The 18,240-nt window shown below is 39.7% G+C and overlaps 1 protein-coding gene across 14 annotated transcripts in view; it reads left to right on the plus strand.

The window, feature by feature from the left end:
- LOC106079820 (uncharacterized) overlaps positions 1–18,240 on the plus strand; it is a 67,695-nt gene that overhangs the window by 9,562 nt on the left and 39,893 nt on the right. Inside the window, exon 1 of one of the 14 annotated variants that reach the window (XM_013241031.2) lies at positions 4,046–4,635. The exons of the other annotated variants lie outside the window; for them this stretch is intronic. The gene's annotated coding sequence lies outside the window, so the exon portion shown is untranslated. Of the gene's footprint in view, positions 1–4,045; positions 4,636–18,240 lie in introns of those variants that run through there. 14 annotated transcript variants of the gene reach the window in all.

The raw sequence follows: 18,240 nt of genomic DNA on the forward strand, positions 1-18,240 counted from the left end.
CACACAACAAAACTGTTGTTAAAGATCTCGTTTCCTTATTCTGAAATAAGCGTGTTCTAGATCTGAGTTATTTGAACATGGACACAAAACATTGGCGTGATTGCAGTGAGAAAAATAAAAGGATCACTTCTGGTCGAGTGGTTAAAGCGCTTGGATTCCGAACAGGGGAGTGGGTCCCAGGTTCGAATCTCGATGAAGACTGGGATTTAAAAAAAATTATTTCGGGACTTTTAGAACCTGACATTTGTTGATTGGTCGTTGTGCTGGCCACATGGCACCCTCTTTAATTTGCCCTATAGATCGCAAGGGATACTTAACTTTTACTTTAAGACTCTACCATTTTGACCTAGAAAATGTGTGAAGAACCAGGGTCGGTAAAGGAAATTAACTTATGTCTTGATTAACACCCCTGAGCTATTTTTAACTTTCTTAGTTAAAGAACTGAAGTTCTAACTGAAGGAACTAGAAATGATCCAGACGCTTTCTATATTAAAGCGAATTAAAGTAACTTTCGTTGTTATCAGCGACAAGTAGCGTGCAGTATAAGTAAAGTTCTCCTTTCAGATCTTGCGATCTATAGGGCTGATGATGTTAAGTTCATCTGCTTCTTGGCCAACGATCAGAGTGTCATGGGGGCTCATGGGGCCATCACAACGACCAACCGCCTTTACTTTCCCAACTAAAATCAGGTACCCATTAGAGCTCAGTACCCCAGGTTCGAAAGCCAAGCGCTTAACTACTCAGCCACCGCGCCTCCAACGTGCAGTACAAGGGTGGTTACCATGCCTTACTTTTCAAGCAAAACACACTCCCAAAATGTTCCTTCCCAACATTAGTTATCTCTAAACTTGAAGAGTTTCGATACTGTTAGGGTCATCAGTAACTGGCCATCAACCTGAAGCTCAAAGTCCGCGTTACTCAACTCACTTTCTTCCCCATTTTCCAAATCAATTCTTCGTTGACACCACCCCCCAGCCCCAACTCTCTCCCACTTGCCGGCTCACGACACTCTGCCCCCTAAAATGTGTCCTGATTTGATCTGTATGCTCGACCAAATCAGTTCATTCTGCCCTTGTTCCAGTCAGTCTGATCTTTTATTCACGAGACACCCCCCCTCCCTTCCCCCTCTATCTCTCCCGCTGTTAGTTTTTTGGTACATCTGCCAGATAGAAGAAAGATGTCTTTTTGATAATTCTCACTACACCGACTAAGACGTTTCTCTCTCTAGTGCGTTCTGGGATTGGTTTTAACTCTTAAGCCAATTAGAACGCTTCTAAATTAATACTTTGAATGTTTGCTAATGATTCCTTAGACCTTAAAACCAATGAGTAATGCCGGTAGCTGTCACTGTAGCTAAAACACTAAAACAACATTCCACTTATGAAACATGTTTGGGCTATTATGGTACTTATATGTTTTTTTTTATTCAAGTATTTATCGACCTATCTTGGACTGAATTTCTGGAACTTATTAAGAAATAAATTCTTATAACTTGATGAAATATGAGTTCGGTATATAATATACTGTTACGTTTTGTGGGAAATCAAATGATTCCGTCCGATAGAACTGTTAAAAAAAAGGTACGAAACATCACTATTTTACTTTTAAAAAAATTGATTAAATATATCTCCTATCAATGTGAAAAAGAAAAAAAAAGGGGGTGGGGTGGGGTAATTCTGTTTCTGAAACAAAAAAGAAAGAGGGGTAACGTAGAATTAATTTAATTATCAATGATTCTTGTGTAGAAGTTGGATCTATCCATTGTAACTGGCATTTCACATTAAAGGCCTACTGGTATTGTGTATGCTTTTTTTTCCCCAACTATTCATCATCGATCTGTTGGCTAGAGAACCAGTTATGCAGTACCGAGTACTAATGTAAAAAAAGCAGCAACTGTCCATTTCCATGTGCCTTACCTTAGCTGTCAGTTGGGAGAGTTTCTCTCTCTCTCTCTCTCCCTTTTTCTCTCTCTCCCTCTCTCGTCACTACTTCGTTATCTTTTTTTTGCTCCTTTCCCCCACTCATCATTCACTGTACTCCGTCTGTCTATCATTTCGTTTGTTCCAGCTGTCTGTTCCTTCTTCCCCTTCGCGCGCCAACATAAACCTGGCTAGGCCAGACCGAATCATTGAACCAGCCAGCCACGCAAACGGACAGACGGACACGGCATTCCTTTTTCCTCCCTTCCCCGCGTTCAGTCGGCGGTCCCTGTTGTTTTTTTTTTCTCCTCTTCCTCCTCCTCCGCCTCTCCAGCGCGCTAGCTCTTCCCTCTCCTCACCAGTGTCAGAGTTGTCTTTTATGACTTTTTCCCCCAAGGGGGGGGGGAAGTCGGGACAGGGGAGGGTTTTGGTAGGCAGGGATGCAGTGAATGCAATTCTGCCTAGGTCCTAGTTGGACCCAGTCTTCTCTCTCTCTCCCTCTCTCTCTTCCCCCCCCCCCTCTCTCTCGCACTCCACGACGAGAGAATAAGAGAGGAAAAAAATCGATACTCTTGTGCAACGCTCTATAACACTGCAGCCATAGCCGAGGCTTGCCTCCTAATAAACGCTCTAGCGTTTGGCACTTTCAATTACAAACGCAAGCCCGACTTAACGCCGGGCTCACACACTGTGGCGTTTATTATACACTTTTTATTTATTTGTTAACCAAAAGATAGCATATTGTTTTACGCCAACGGTACTTACACCTAATTGTCGAACATGGCGGTTTTTAAAGGCTTGTGGATGCGCCCATACTAAAGATTTCATGAACATACACATTTTACTACGGCGTTTGGTAAAAAGAAAACAAAATCATCGCCACAAATTAAACCCAGACATTAGAGTAGGCACAAACTCCCTCTATCATGTTGTCACTACAACCGAGATCGAGTCCATGACTTTTATATTAAATTAATTGGAATGACTAAGAAACAACTCATCCTTAGACAAGTGGTGTATTGATTTTATTTAAAAAAAAAAATGTGTGGCTTATATAATATGCCAAAAGTCTTCGGTTTCGGAGCTTAGAATCTCGAATGGAACTAAAAGTAAACGTTAAGATTTTTATTTTTGGGATTCCATGAAGTGTCTGATCCACTTAGTTCACCTTTTTTTCCCCCCATTGGTCCTAGTGATGTGGCACCACTACACTCTGAACTGTTAACAGAAATTGGGGAATTTTTGATCCACCGCTTAGATCTGCAAGTCACAAGTGAAAACTGATGAGATGCTGTCATATGGAGTAGTGGTTCGCAGTACGGGACCACGTACATTCATTCTTTATTGATAAATATAGAGCAAGATAGTGTCGGTGTAGGTGTATTTGAATGTAATAGCAACTAATAACGCTGAAATGTAGTGAAGTTGACTAGCTATTTTGTTTTATGATATCGTTCAGATTTCCAATGTGTTGTTGTCTTCTGATGACACAAACTCTTATTGAGGCCGCATCATTTACAGCAACTCTCTTTTAAATATTGAGCCGATTAAAAACGGTTAACTTATTTGACATTTTTACTTGAATCTTATCTTATATAGTGCAGACGTTTCTTCTTAACAGAAGATAATTACCAGTACGTCTTACGCGGTTTCCATGGCTCAATCTAGTTTTATATGTTATTTACAGGCTGAAACTCCGTGTAGTCGTTGGTTTTCTGGGCTGATTCAGGCCACCCGTTCCAAGCTGTAATGGCAGGTTGACTTTTAAAGTTGTCCATTACACGTCTTAATGTTCACTCTACAAAGATGTCCTCCCCCCCCCCTCCCACTTATCTGCTCAATTCACATCATCTTAACTTCATGTGTTAGAAATTTCAACTTTCCACCCAGGCTTTAAGTCTGGCTCGCAACAGCCGAAATGTTTTCACCGCATCGAATTCTCTGACCTCGCTTCCCCTCTTACTGGTATTTATCTAAGCGCATTTTTTCCCTTGAAAACGGTAGCGAGCGAACATAATGGCTATGGCAGACCTCGCTCGGCTCAAGCTTCCAATACGGAACGTTGCAGCGGGGAGAGAAAAAAAAAAAAACACCAAGCGGGAGGAGGGGAGAAGAAAGGTTCATCAAGACGTTCTTTTTTTAGTCTCCTGCTTCTCTCTTCCTCAAGCTGAATAGTTTTTTTTCCCCCGGATTTTTTTTTTAGCGAGACCTTTTTCTCATTCTCTCGCTCTCTCTTCTGGCTCTTCTAGTAGTAGTAGGGTTTTATTTCTTTCTCGTTCTTTGTTTATTTTGGTCCGTTCGTTTGGCCTGTTCTTTCATTTTTTTTCCCCTCCCTTTTTTTTTCTTCTTCACATCTTATACTTCTTTTAACGGGGCTGATTTTTTAACGTGTTTAGGCTAAATAGATTATTCAAAAATAAGTGGAGATTAATTTTTTTTCTTCGCGTTTTGTATGTCACAGTTTTATTGGCCAGGATTTCCTTACAAGTGTGCCAAGATATAAAAAATGTGATTTGATTGAGTCTTTTATTTCATTCACAAGTGCTCAGTTCTGGAAATCGGTGACTTTCAATGTTATTTGAAGTTATCGATTAATATGGAGTACATTATTCATACTCATCGTTTGGACACAGTGACCTCACAAAATGGAAGTTGATTCACGGGCAACATTCAGTTGGCACTAGTCATGGATTGGACTCTGATATCATGAAATAAAGTTCGTACTTGTGGTTTCACTTTATTTAGTGTTAATTCACACTTTATAGCCCTAATAATCTCGAGTAGTAGTCTAGATGTAATTGACGGTTCCTAGTATCCCAATAGACTCTAGTCATTTTGTAGAATAATGAACACCAATAAATACTTCATAAATTAATGCTTTAGTTTAGTAAATGAAGCAATTTTTTTTCGGGGGGGGGGTACTTCGTTAAATTATTGTTAAGATTTGTTTTTAAGGTCACATTGATTTAATAGGCGTCTCCTTTTATCCTGACTATAGTCCTTTTTGTAAAATTATCAAAGCTAATAAATACTTTATTAATTAATGCTTAAATTTATTAGTTTGGTAAATGTAGATTTAAATATATATATATTAGATTTGTTTTTAAGGTCAGTGATTTACACATTTTATTCGCATGCATATCAGTTAGAAGTCAAGGTCATTAATAACCTATGCTTTATGATAGATCTAGATCTAGTTATGTTGCACAAATGATCTCTAATTAATTGCTGGTAGAGGAAATTGCTTTGAACAAAATTTGCCGTTCTTCTATGTTTATACTAGTCTTTATGTGCATATAATATCGAGATGAAACTGCTTTTGTCCACACTTTTTGACAGTGATTTTTTTTTTCCAAATAAAATGAGTTACGTTGGAAACAAATCTCAATTGGAGAATCTAAAGCGTTGGATGAAACCTTTAAAAGATTACAATAGAGGTGTGTTATTGAGCTGGTAAGCTTTAAATCTACGTAGATCTATATGCAACAGTCACAAGAGTTTGTAAAGCTAGTGTACAGCTATGAGCAGAGGCGTCAATGTGGCAGTGGATTGGAAGAAAGTTGGTGAGACAATATTAAACATCTAAAAAAAAAACTTCTTTTCACTGAAAGCACATAGATCTATAAAGCATCCTGACGTGTGATGTAGATCTACCCTTCTATTGAGCTCCCCAATTGTTTTTTTTTTCACCAACAAATTACCAACGTATATAAACAGAACTCATTCTTTTTTTTTTTCTTTTAAATCCAGATCTAGGTTAAGAAACTGTTAATGAACATGCCTGTCTGTCAAATAAAGGAGGGGGGCGGGGTGAATCGCACTGCTGTGTCCACAAAGGTATTAAGTCACGATTTAAAAAAAAAATATATCTCGATGTATCTGAGGGACAGTTCTGACTTCGTATTGATATGACTTTTTTTTTTAAAGTGTCTACTGAACATTATGCAGGCGTATAGATCTAATTGTGGGATAACTCTATTACAGTGAACCTATACCGCCACAGTACAGATAATCTAGTCAGTGGCTTATAATATGGTACCTGACACATTTCAAACGTTGACAGACAGCTAAGGTAGAGCCGGGGGGGGGGGGGGGGGGGCTGTATGGCGTGATAGCCGGGAAGCCGCCGAGTACGCTATCTCACTGGGGACGAAAGCATGTGCTGTTTGCTGTAGGCCTACCGGGATCTTGAGCCACAGCACTAGTCTAGTTCTTTCAGTTTGCTCAGGGGGGCTACACAGGTTGATGTGTTTTATTCCTCCATCGTGTTCAAGTAGACCCTCTCTCGCTCTCTTTTTTTACGCTCCTCAGTACTATTCTTTGAGTCCAGACACATTAATGGTCATTTATTTCCGTCGAGTTTTCTGTCGCTCAACTTTTTTTTTCATTTTTTTTCTGTAGTATTATTTGATTGCAATTGTTTTTTCAAGTCTCTGACATAACCACGCTCTTGAGTATTTCTTTGATTTAGATTCTATGCTCAATCTCTCTCTTTCTCTCTTAAATGACTTTTCTATCTCTCTGGCTGTCTGTCCCTCTCTCTTTCTCTTATTAAATGAGTTTTCCGAAACTCGAGACCTTAAGGCGTCATTGGAAGTTAAAATTTAATCAGTTTTGTGTGTGTGTGTGTTTCAAAGTTATCAGGATTTAATACAACTTACAATGGCAAACCACATTTACTAGTCTCGATACTTGTTACTGGTCGTTGACTTGTAGCACCAAACTGCTGGTAGACAACTAAACCGTTGTAGGCGTAATATATCTAAACTAATAAAACTTCAAATAAGTTGAATACCTTCCTTTTGTGAACAAAACTAGATAGAACATTATTTATAATATAGACAAAATCAACTTGTGATAAAAATGAAATAAATGTACTAGACTTTAGTAAAATGATCTTTTAGCAAAATCTAACCCACTACAATATCGCAACCTTTCTGTCTCACGTTCTGGAGTCGTTTCCCCTAACTAAGACGAAATGACGACAATGCCACCTATGTTGCATCCTTCACAACTAATCACTAACCTCTTCCTACCGTCACCATATAAACACACACATAACAGTACTAGATCTAATTATTTTGACTGAGCACTGAGTAGGTCTCTGTACAGTTGATCCGTCAGTACTGAATTTAAACTTGAGATCGTACGTGTTTTGAATGTCCCCCCCCCCCCCTCTCTCACCAAGCGCTTTTCAGATTTGCAATTTCTGAGCACAGATTATTTCGACAATGTCAGATAATCCTGTTATAGGCTACTTTCCGCTGATACAGTGTGGCAAAGATCTATTAAACCCTGTAAAGCGACACCGTCCATGGTTAATCATTACATTCGCGGTGCGTGAGCCCTATTCCATCTGGCGCCTTGTCAAAGATAAGCTGCATGGTGATACACAGAAACATTTCAAATCTTAAGATCTGACCAAATGTTCGTATTTTTTCAACACTTTATATTAACTATTTCTGTACATTTCTTTTAAGTTGTTTGGATTTTGGACTCATCCAATCGTCATCGAATTTTATATACAATTTCATGCTCGATGACAACACATGAATCAATTATAAAAAAAATCATCAAATTAGTTTATCAATTAGTCGTAATTACTTAATTTGGTTTGTATATAGCAAATGTATTAGCTGAATTATTTAATCTTCAAATACAAAAACAAAATTTAATAAAATACTCTGAAAGACACAAAGATAAAGACACATTCCTCGTCCCATATGCTAGGACAAATTTGTACAAATACTCCTTCTTCCCTAGTGCTATTAGAGCATGGAATGGGTTGCCTGAGCTAGCCAGGAAAACCAGTGACTTGGCAGAATTTAAGTCATTGGTTAATATGCATGACTAAATGCATGACGCGTAGGACGTAATCATCTTCTTTTTTGAAGTAACGTCTGTATTATATAAGATAAGATAAGATAATTCACACTCTAGACGCCAGTAGTGTTATGTCAGTTGCGCCGAATACAATATGATTGTAGCGCATCTAACACTGTACAAATTCACAATAGAGACAGTCTAAGATTGAAGGTGGTTGTTATAAAGATTAATATCGCCATTTCTCATAGATTGCCATATAGACAGTTTAAGACCGAGGGTGGTTGTATCAAGTCTAGGGATTGAATGTGGTTGCCATAGAGACAGTCCAAGAAAGAATGTGGTTGTAAGTTCAAGTGATTAAAGATGATGGCGGCTTCTCGTATCTTTCAAAACGTTTGAATTGCGCTGGAAATGTGTTTAAACATCTTTCTCTGGTGGATCTTTGCTAACGAGATTTAAGTTTGACACAATCCCCGACATAAGACATTCTGGTAAATATCTTTGAACTTGATAATGTCGTACCTGGACAAAACTCACTCAGCCATATTAACAGACCCTGTTAGGGTCAATTCAAAGGCCAGGTTGACATCTTTCACTGTACTGAGAAACCTCAATGTCGCCTTATTGATTAGTGGAACTTTCATAAGTAAATATAAATTGAATAGATGACATCTGGCTTTGAACAGAATCTATTGGTCATACCCACGTGGCACGTTCAATGTATGTCTTGTCGACCTCAGTGGTGCCTTAAACCGGCTCAAGTCGTCCATCAAGGTCCAGTGGAGGGAGCACGAAGGAAGAAAGAAAAAGCTGGCTAGATAACGTACAAGAACGGGCCGGCCTCTCTTTTGGTATCCTTCTAAGAACAGCTGCTGATCGGGAAAAGTGGAGGGATTTGGTGACGCGAACTGTCACAGCACCCTTAGGACGAAAGTCCAAGGGCAGATGAGATGACTCAATATTGAATAGGTATACTTGATATACAAGCTTTAATGAAGATATTTTGATCTTGTTCCTGTACTCCTGTTTCAACATTAAGACATCCTACGTTTGTGTCAAAAAAAGACTCGGACCTTTCCCTTCTTATCGTAGTATTCCCTGATGGAACCTCTCATCAATAGACTTGTACGTTGCACGTCATTGGTTAGTCCCGAAACGAGGCTCTCTCAGGGGGCATTTGACTTCATTGGAACACTTTCTGGCTGTTTCATCCCCATAACCTTAACAGCGCGAGAGTTTCTCGGTTATTTCATAGATGGCTTAAGGCCTCCCCTATACTATAATTCTCGTGTACACTAAAGTCCCTCTATTGTTTACACCTATGTTATCGCCGAGCAGTACTTCTGGGCCACTTGCACGTGCTAACTCGACTCTTGAACTGAAACTATTTCCACGTTATGTCTCCACTCCACGTGGTTACGAATTAAATACCAATAAAGAAAATCTTGATAGAAAAGAAAGCTCTAGAAGAGTTTTATAGAACATATTAATAGCCCCGAGTGTCCACAGATTTCAAGCGTAAAACCTTGGTCCGCTTAGTACAGCATTAATGTATACAAATGTGTGTGCGCGCGCGAGAAAGATATCTTTTGGCGTGTGTTTAATCTTTGGCCTAGATTATTTGAATTATTCATTTAGGATTAATTGTATTTCAAAAACCGCAAACAACATAGCATCATTGAATTAGCGTATTCCAAGTGAAAAACTATAGGATGACTTTACGGCAAAGGACAACTTTGGTTTGGCTTCCAAGGGCGGAGTCATTGACAAATCATGTTTTCATCGTCACGTGGCTCATGGTCGGTTGGGTCTTCACTAACTGATGCTAATGTTATGAAGTCCTGTTACTAAACCTTCGGACTGAAGTGTACATTCAGTTAGAGGCAGGACTGGACCAAGGGTGGTGGGGTGAATTCATACTATATATATACAATAATTTAGCAAAGTGAAATAAACTTTATTAGAAAAAAATAAAAGCTACGTGTTTCTCGATTTATCGTCAAAATATCTCGCGCCAAAACGGCTGCGTCAAAAACGTCACTTCCAAGTTTAGTTAGCATCCATCCATCCATCCCAGTGGCGCTACAGCCCATGGAGGGCTCTGGCCTGCTTTAACACATCCTTCCATTCAGATCTCTCCTGGGCCTTTCGTCTCCACGCCCGAACCCCAAGCTGCTTCAGATCTGCTTCCACGTCATCTATCCATCGCATTCGGGGTCTGCCTTTGAGTCGCCTGCCTTTTGGTTTTTGCCTGTATACGATTTTCGCCCCTCTGTTGTCTGACATTCTTTCAAGGTGACCTGCCCAACGTAGTCTGTTCTTTTTTATTTCGTTCACTATTGGTGGGTCTTCATATAATTGATATAACTCATGGTTAGTGCGTGTCCTCCACCCTGTTTCATCCTGTATGGCACCATAGATTTTCCTAAGGATTTTTCTTTCCCAAGTGTTAAGTAAATTTTTAGATGTCTTTGTCAGTGTCCAGGTCTCACTTCCATACATTGCTGCTGGTCTTATTATAGTTTTGTATATTATTTTCTTGGTTTTACTTGAAATCATTTTGCTCTTAAGTAGATGGTGGGTGCTATAAAATGCCCTGTTGCCTGCTGCTATTCTTTCCTTTATTTCTGTTAGTAGGTCATTTTTGAAATTAATAGTACTTCCTAGATATTTGAAAGTTTGGACGATTTCAAATTCGTGGTCTTGATTTTGATATTTTGTCCCTCTGTTTGATTGTCTCTTGTCATTGTGATGTACTTGGTTTTACTGTCATTGACCTCAAGTCCTGCTGGTCGAGATGCTTCTTCTAGTTGTATGAAGGCTCTAGCGATGTCAGAGGTTTCTTTACCCAATAAGGCAATGTCATCGGCATAAGCAAGGTATTGTAGAGGTTGGCTGTATATCGTCCCTGTTTGTTGTGGACCCATGTTTTCTCTCCTGAAGTAGTTAGTAATAGTTCCCCTTGTGTTTATGTGTATATTTCTTATAACTCTCTCCAGTGTTAAGTTGAAAAGCATGCAGGAAAGTGCGTCTCCTTGTCTTAATCCTCGTTTAATCCTAAATTCCCGTGAGTGTTCTCCTTGTATTATGACTTTGCTTTTTGAGTTGTTTAATGTCATATGTATAAGTCTTGTCAGCTTATTGGGTATTCCAAAATCCTGTAGTGTGTCATATAGGTATTTCCTTCTGATACTGTCATAAGCCATTTTATAGTCTATAAAGAGTTGGTGGATTGGTATGTTGTATTCATGGCATTTTTCTAGTATACATCTTAGTGCAAAGATGTGGTCGGTTGTGGATTTGTTGGGTCTGAAACCACATTGGTAGTCACCTAAGATTTCTTCTGAATATTTTCCAAGTCTCTTAGTTATAAGCCTAGACAGTATCTTATAAGTCACATTTAGTAGAGAGATTCCTCTGTAATTACAGCACTTTAACTTGGATCCTTTTTTGTGTATTGGGGTTATAAGAGCCGTTTCCCATTCTGTTGGTATTACTTCTTCTTCCCAAATTCTTGATATTAGTCTGTGTATTTGGGAATGTAAGTCTTTCCCTCCATATTTAATTAGTTCTGCTGTGATTTGGTCCTCTCCTGGTGCTTTGTGATTCTTCATGGTCCTAATTATTTCTGATGTTTCAATGAGTGTTGGAGGGTTCACTAAGGGATCTGGTCCCCCATGCGGCAGTTCATATTCTCCATTGTCTCCATCTTCAGTGGTATTTAGTATCTCCTCAAAGTATTCAGCCCATCTCTCAATGACCCTGCTGTTTTCTGTAATAAGCTGACCATCTTTGTTCTCACACATGTGTGATCTAGCTTGAAATCCGTTCTTTTCATCTTTAATTTTCATATACATTCCTCTCATGTCTCCCTCCTTTGCTAGTTCCTCAATTTTAGTGATCTTGGACTTTTCCCATTCCCGTTTTTTCTTTCTTACAACTTTTGTGGCCCTTCTTCTTGCTTCATTGTATTGCTGTCTAGTGTTCCTGGTTTCTCTCTGTAGCATTATCATTCGGGCATTGTTCTTCTCTTCTATAGTTTGTCTGCATTCATCATCATACCACCCTATTTTCTCGTTCTTTTGTTTAAATCCAACTACCTCTTCTGCTGTTCTTTTGATAGCATGCTTTATTATTTCCCAATGCTCATTTATGTTATTTTCGCAGTCCTTTTCTAATGTTGTCAGTTGTGTTTGGAGTGCCATTCTATAAGTTTCTGCAACAAGTGGATCCTTTGTGAGTTTTTGACTATCATATTGCTGTGCTCTCTTTCTTTGGTAATTGTGTATGGTACTTATTCTTTGTCTAAATTTAGCTTTTACTAGTAGGTGGTCTGAGTCAGCATTAGCTCCTCTGAAACTTCTTACATCTAGTATGTCTGATCCATGTCTCTTATCTATGAGTATATGATCTATTTGATTCTGGGTGTTGCCATCAGGTGAGATCCAGGTTACCTTGTGAATATTCTTATGTTGGAATTTTGTGCTGCTGATAGACATTCCTTTTCCTGATGCAAAATCCACTAATCTTATGCCATTATTGTTGGTCTCTTCATGTAAACTTTCTTTGCCAATTATTGGTCTGAATGCTGGTTCCTTTCCAATTTTTGCATTGAAATCTCCTAGGACTATTTTGATGTCATGCTGTGGCGCTTCATCATAAATTCTTTCCAGTCCATCATAGAAGGCTTCTTTTGTGTTATCATCTGCATCTTCAGTAGGGGCATGAACATTGATAAATGATATGTTGAAGAATTTTCCTTTCAAACGTAGTGAGCAGAGTCTATCACTTACAGGTTTAAATCCAATGACATTACCTACCATTTCCTTTTTAACAGCAAAACCTGTACCTAAGTTGTTAGTGCTTCCACCACTATAAAATATAGTATACTCCTTGGTTCTGAGAATGTCCGAGTCTTTCCACCTGATTTCCTGTAGGGCTACAAGGGGTATCCTATATTTCTTTAACACTTCAGTAAGTTGGGCTAGCGCACCTGCTCTATAAAGGCTTAGCACGTTCCATGTCGCAAAACAAAAATCATGTCCTTTTCCAGGCCTAGGTCGTTTTCCGTTGAGATCTGTCCGGGTTTTCTTGTGTGTATTAGCTTTCGTAACAGTATTTTTTATATGACAGAGTTGTTAGCCCTGTGCATAACCATCTGGGGGGCTGCCCCTTTCAGCTCTCTGGATAGCTGCCTTTATTTTCGGGTAAGGTGCCCTAGCCTTTGTGGATCCCTCCACTTCCTGCAAGGCAGCAGGTTTGATTTTGGTCCACCCCGGGTATTTTATTTCCCCGGTACCCACCATATCTGGAGGGCATTCCCCTATCCGCCACCTGGGGAGGCGCTCGATGGAAGATCAAAAACTCCACACGAGAGTTTAGTTAGCAAAGTTTCTTAATTTCTTGTAGTTCTCTAAACGAACTCCTTAAATTGCTTGAACTTTGATCTGATGATACCATTTGTCTCTATCTAGTCATTTAGAGGAGCTTGCTAGTTTGAACTCTGATCTGATGATGGCATTGTCTCTGTCTAGTCATTTAGAGGAGCTTGCTAGTTTGAACTCTGATCTGATGATACCATTCGTCTCTATCGTCATTTAGAGGAGCTTGCTAGTTTGAACTCTGATCTGATGATACCATTCGTCTCTATCTAGTCATTTAGAGGAGCTTGCTAGTTTGAACTCTGATCTGATGATGGCATTGTCTCTGTCTAGTCATTTAGAGGAGCTTGCTAGTTTGAACTCTGATCTGATGATGGCATTGTCTCTGTCTAGTCATTTAGAGGAGCTTGCTAGTTTGAACTCTGATCTGATGATGGCATTGTCTCTGTCTAGTCATTTAGAGGAGCTTGCTAGTTTGAACTCTGATCTGATGATGGTATTGTCTCTGTCTAGTCATTTAGAGGAGCTTGCTAGTTTGAACTCTGATCTGATGATGGCATTGTCTCTGTCTAGTCATTTAGAGGAGCTTGCTAGTTTGAACTCTGATCTGATGATGGCATTGTCTCTGTCTAGTCATTTAGAGGAGCTTGCTAGTTTGAACTCTGATCTGATGATGGCATTGTCTCTGTCTAGTCATTTAGAGGAGCTTGCTAGTTTGAACTCTGATCTGATGATGGCATTGTCTCTGTCTAGTCATTTAGAGGAGCTTGCTAGTTTGAACTCTGATCTGATGATGGCATTGTCTCTGTCTAGTCATTTAGAGGAGCTTGCTAGTTTGAACTCTGATCTGATGATGGCATTGTCTCTGTCTAGTCATTTAGAGGAGCTTGCTAGTTTGAACTCTGATCTGATGATGGTATTGTCTCTGTCTAGTCATTTAGAGGAGCTTGCTAGTTTGAACTCTGATCTGATGATGGCATTGTCTCTGTCTAGTCATTTAGAGGAGCTTGCTAGTTTGAACTCTGATCTGATGATGGCATTGTCTCTGTCTAGTCATTTAGAGGAGCTTGCTAGTTTGAACTCTGATCTGATGATGGCATTGTCTCTGTCTAGTCATTTAGAGGAGCTTGCTAGTTTGAACTCTGATCTGATGATGGCATTGTCTCTGTCTAGTCATTTAGAGGAGCTTGCTAGTTTGAACTCTGATCTGATGATGGCATTGTCTCTGTCTAGTCATTTAGAGGAGCTTGCTAGTTTGAACTCTGATCTGATGATGGCATTGTCTCTGTCTAGTCATTTAGAGGAGCTTGCTAGTTTGAACTCTGATCTGATGATGGCATTGTCTCTGTCTAGTCATTTAGAGGAGCTTGCTAGTTTGAACTCTGATCTGATGATGCCATTGTCTCTATCTAGTCATTTAGAGGAGCTTGCTAGTTTGAACTCTGATCTGATGATGCCATTGTCTCTATCTAGTCATTTAGAGGAGCTTGCTAGTTTGAACTACAAATAATATTTAGTGTCTGGGGAGTGTTATAAAAAACAACAAATAAAAAAACGAATTGTTACGGATTAAGGTTTTTTTTTTTTTTTTGAAAAAAAAAAAGTTTATAGAAGGTGGAACATATTTTAAATTTAATTTGAAAAATAATCTAGTGTTTACAAAGTTTCTACTGATTCAGTCCGTCTGTCTGTCTTTTTATGTTTTTTTTTCTCCCGCCTCCTGTTTTTAGATCAAGCTGAAATTTGCACAATTATTCATAATCGAAGACGAAAGATGAATGGATAAAGAACATCAGCCAATTCATTAATCAATTGGTGGTAACTTATAGTGTTTTATATTTTAAAAGGGGAGATATCTGTCAAAGGACTCAATACTGCAATATATATATCACTGCAATTCAAATGGAGTTATGAGATGTTTTACCATGGTTTGTCTTGCAAGATGAGTCTTCTCTTGTCTGCTGACATGAATCTCTCTTTCCCCATTCTAATCCCCCATGTCATCTTTGGATGAACTTTGTGTGTACTTTATTACCTCGTGCTTCAAAGAAAGCGTCACGTGATGATTAGTCTCCACCACGTCATCTGACACGTGCTTTATTTGTCAGTGAACCATTTTTGTGAGGGACAGTATTTCTAAACGTTAGCCAATTCACTGGGCACAAATGTAGAAGAGATGTGATTTTAAGGATGCAACTGATATCTGCTGGACAGTGGTCAAGCTATGAGAAATGCTCGTTAATGCACGCACTTATCCCATAACTTTGAGAGGGAAATATCTTGTCTTTTTCCTGATTTTAAATAGTTATAGATCAAGGACTCTATTCTGGGCCAGGGGTGCTAATAGATATTTGCAGTTATTTGTGAATCGATTTAAATTTGGTGGAGTGACTAGCTCAGATCAAGGTCATTCGATAGTGTCCGAGTTCCCTGCTTGTTCTGCATAGACTGACAGCAGTGTTACATGAAGCACGTTGAACGCCCACAGCTCTTCCCCCCCCCCCCAAAACTGTCGCACCATGCCCCCGTACTGCATGGCAGGGGGTGAGACAGGAAACATTCGCAGCTCTGACATGTTGAACTTTGAAGCAATTTCAATCTGTAAGTGGGATGCATACATGTACCGGCATACAACACTGGGTTACCATACACTCCCCCCCCCCTTTTTTTTCCCCCGTCTGTCTTACTCGAAGTGTTAAGCTTTCTTTTTACTTCACTAATCCCAAGAACGTACACGAAAAAATATAATAATTACTCACAAAAGAAAAAAAAGAGTAGTATTTTATAAAGGGAAGAACTGCACATTTATAGTCATATCTGAACACTAGTATTTACATTTCCCTTTTTCTCTATCAAGCAAAACTAATTAATTAATTAATTGGTTAATTTGTGTGTTAGATTCATGCTTGTGTAACGTTTTGACTTCATCCGAGGGTGGCAAGTGGGAGAAAGAACGTGTACACAATTGTACAAGATTGAGTTGATGTAAGCTTTGAGGATACATCGCCGTATCTTGCTCTAAGGCTGCATTCTTCCTCCAGCCTGCCTAGTCCTCCCACAAAACAAAAGTTTGCTAAGATGTTCTGGGATGTGAGGGAATTTTACTTCAAATTTTATTACTGACACAGACTTATAGATCTATACATTATACCACAGCTGACTTAACTTATTCTTCTTCCTTCTCATGTTTCATCTTGAAGGGTACAGACGAGTAGTCCTATAGCTCGAGCAGTGGTTTCCAGATCAGGCAGTTCAGCATATAGTTTTTCTTCTATAGGAGGCTTTCGGGACCCGAGTCTTGTTCGGGACTCTTAGTAGAGTATGCAGCTAAACAATAAAAATAAACGAATTGTTATGTATGCGACATATACGACTTTCTGTTGAAACTATATCGGGGTGTGTGTGTGTGAAAAGGTTGAATATCGCGGCGTGCCGGTAGGTTGAAATAAAATAATGCAGCACTTTTTACACCCGCATTAGTGGTTTCGTTTTTAGCCACCACACTACACATCGTGGGATGTGTGGATGAGAGCATGGCTATGGCTTGGCCACCTACAAGGGGGCTTGAGTTCGAATCCCGACACGAGCAGAGTTGTGTTTGTCCCAGCGCCTAAAAGCACGACTTTCTTCAAGACACCCCTTCCACCCACTGGTCTTCAAAAGAGATTGGACCATAGCGCACTGAGCCTGCTATAAGCATGAAAGTTTGGACCATAGCGCACTGAGCCTGCTATAAGCATGAAAGTTTGGACCATAGCGCACTAAGCCTGCTATAAGCATGAAAGTTTGGACCATAGCGCACTAAGCCTGCTATAAGCATGAACGTTTGGACCATAGCGCACTGAGCCTGCTATAAGCATGAAAGTTTGGACCATAGCGCACTGAGCCTGCTATAAGCATGACAGTTTGGACCATAGCGCACTGAGCCTGCTATAAACATAAAAGATGCGCTATATAGAAGCAGTTTAAAAAATACTTTCATTTGATTGTGGACTTGCTCAAATGCGCGTTCTAATAGATCTAGGGCTTGGGAATTCTGGGATAAAATTCCAACCTTCCTCTAAAGGGACTAGCTTTAATCAATTGTGAGCAGACGCTTTGTTTTTTGTGTTGGCCACACAGTCCCTTCATTAGGATTAGACACGCTCCTTGAATGACTCGGAACAGGCCATATACATGTCCATGAAGTATTTTTCACCTACCTTGTCACTTCATCAACCCACGTAATTCATTTTCTACTCTGGCAACCAGTGCGCAGTTTCATAGATACCGGTACTGGACATGCGAGTGGCCTGCCTAGCCCTCCCCCTCTCTCTCTCTCTCTGTCTCTCTTTCGGTCTTACATAGAACATGTCGAGAGATGGCCGGCCACCATGACATGGCGAGTAATGTCAGGCTGGAGGCCAAGGCTTACCAGGCATGTGACGCTGGGAGACATGCGCGTGCTGAAGACGTGAGACCGGGGTTAGCACAGAACAGGCGCTATCGATTGATTGATTATTAAGAAAGAACTTTGCCCCAAGCTAATGGCGCGCGATGTGGAGGCAGGCAGGCCCCCGTGAAGTTAAACATATGAATCGGGCGACTTTGATTTGGAGCGGGCTGATTAATGGCGTCGGTTGATGTGGCGGCAGACTTGTGAAGATCTGTGACGTGTGTGGACTCAGTGGACAGGGGAGCGGGTGTCATAGTGCTAGGAAATACATTCTTACAAATACAATCCTCTGTACATTGCACACCCAAGTTAGCCTGTTTTACAGTTAGAATATTAAATACTGGTGTGGCCTCGAGACATGTTTAAAGACGAATCAAAATGAACTATTATTGTTCAGATAATCTTTTATTTTCAAACATTTTTGCCTTTAATGTTTTGTTTTTTTCACATTAAAACAAAATTCCTTTCGACAAGCCTCTACTTTTACTATTCTGAACCGGTACTTGTTATATTTTTGATCTGTTGATATATCGAGTGTGCCCTGTCAGGGTTTGAACTAACGACGCGTGCTTTGTAATAATTCACCAGCACTCGACCACCTCAATCTTTTCACAACTAGTGGTCCCGAGAATAACGTCCATAATTAACTGTTGACAAAACACTTCCATCATTATGTTCA

This window comes from Biomphalaria glabrata, chromosome 13 (assembly GCF_947242115.1).
Source record: "Biomphalaria glabrata chromosome 13, xgBioGlab47.1, whole genome shotgun sequence".
Lineage (NCBI taxonomy): Eukaryota > Metazoa > Mollusca > Gastropoda > Planorbidae > Biomphalaria > Biomphalaria glabrata.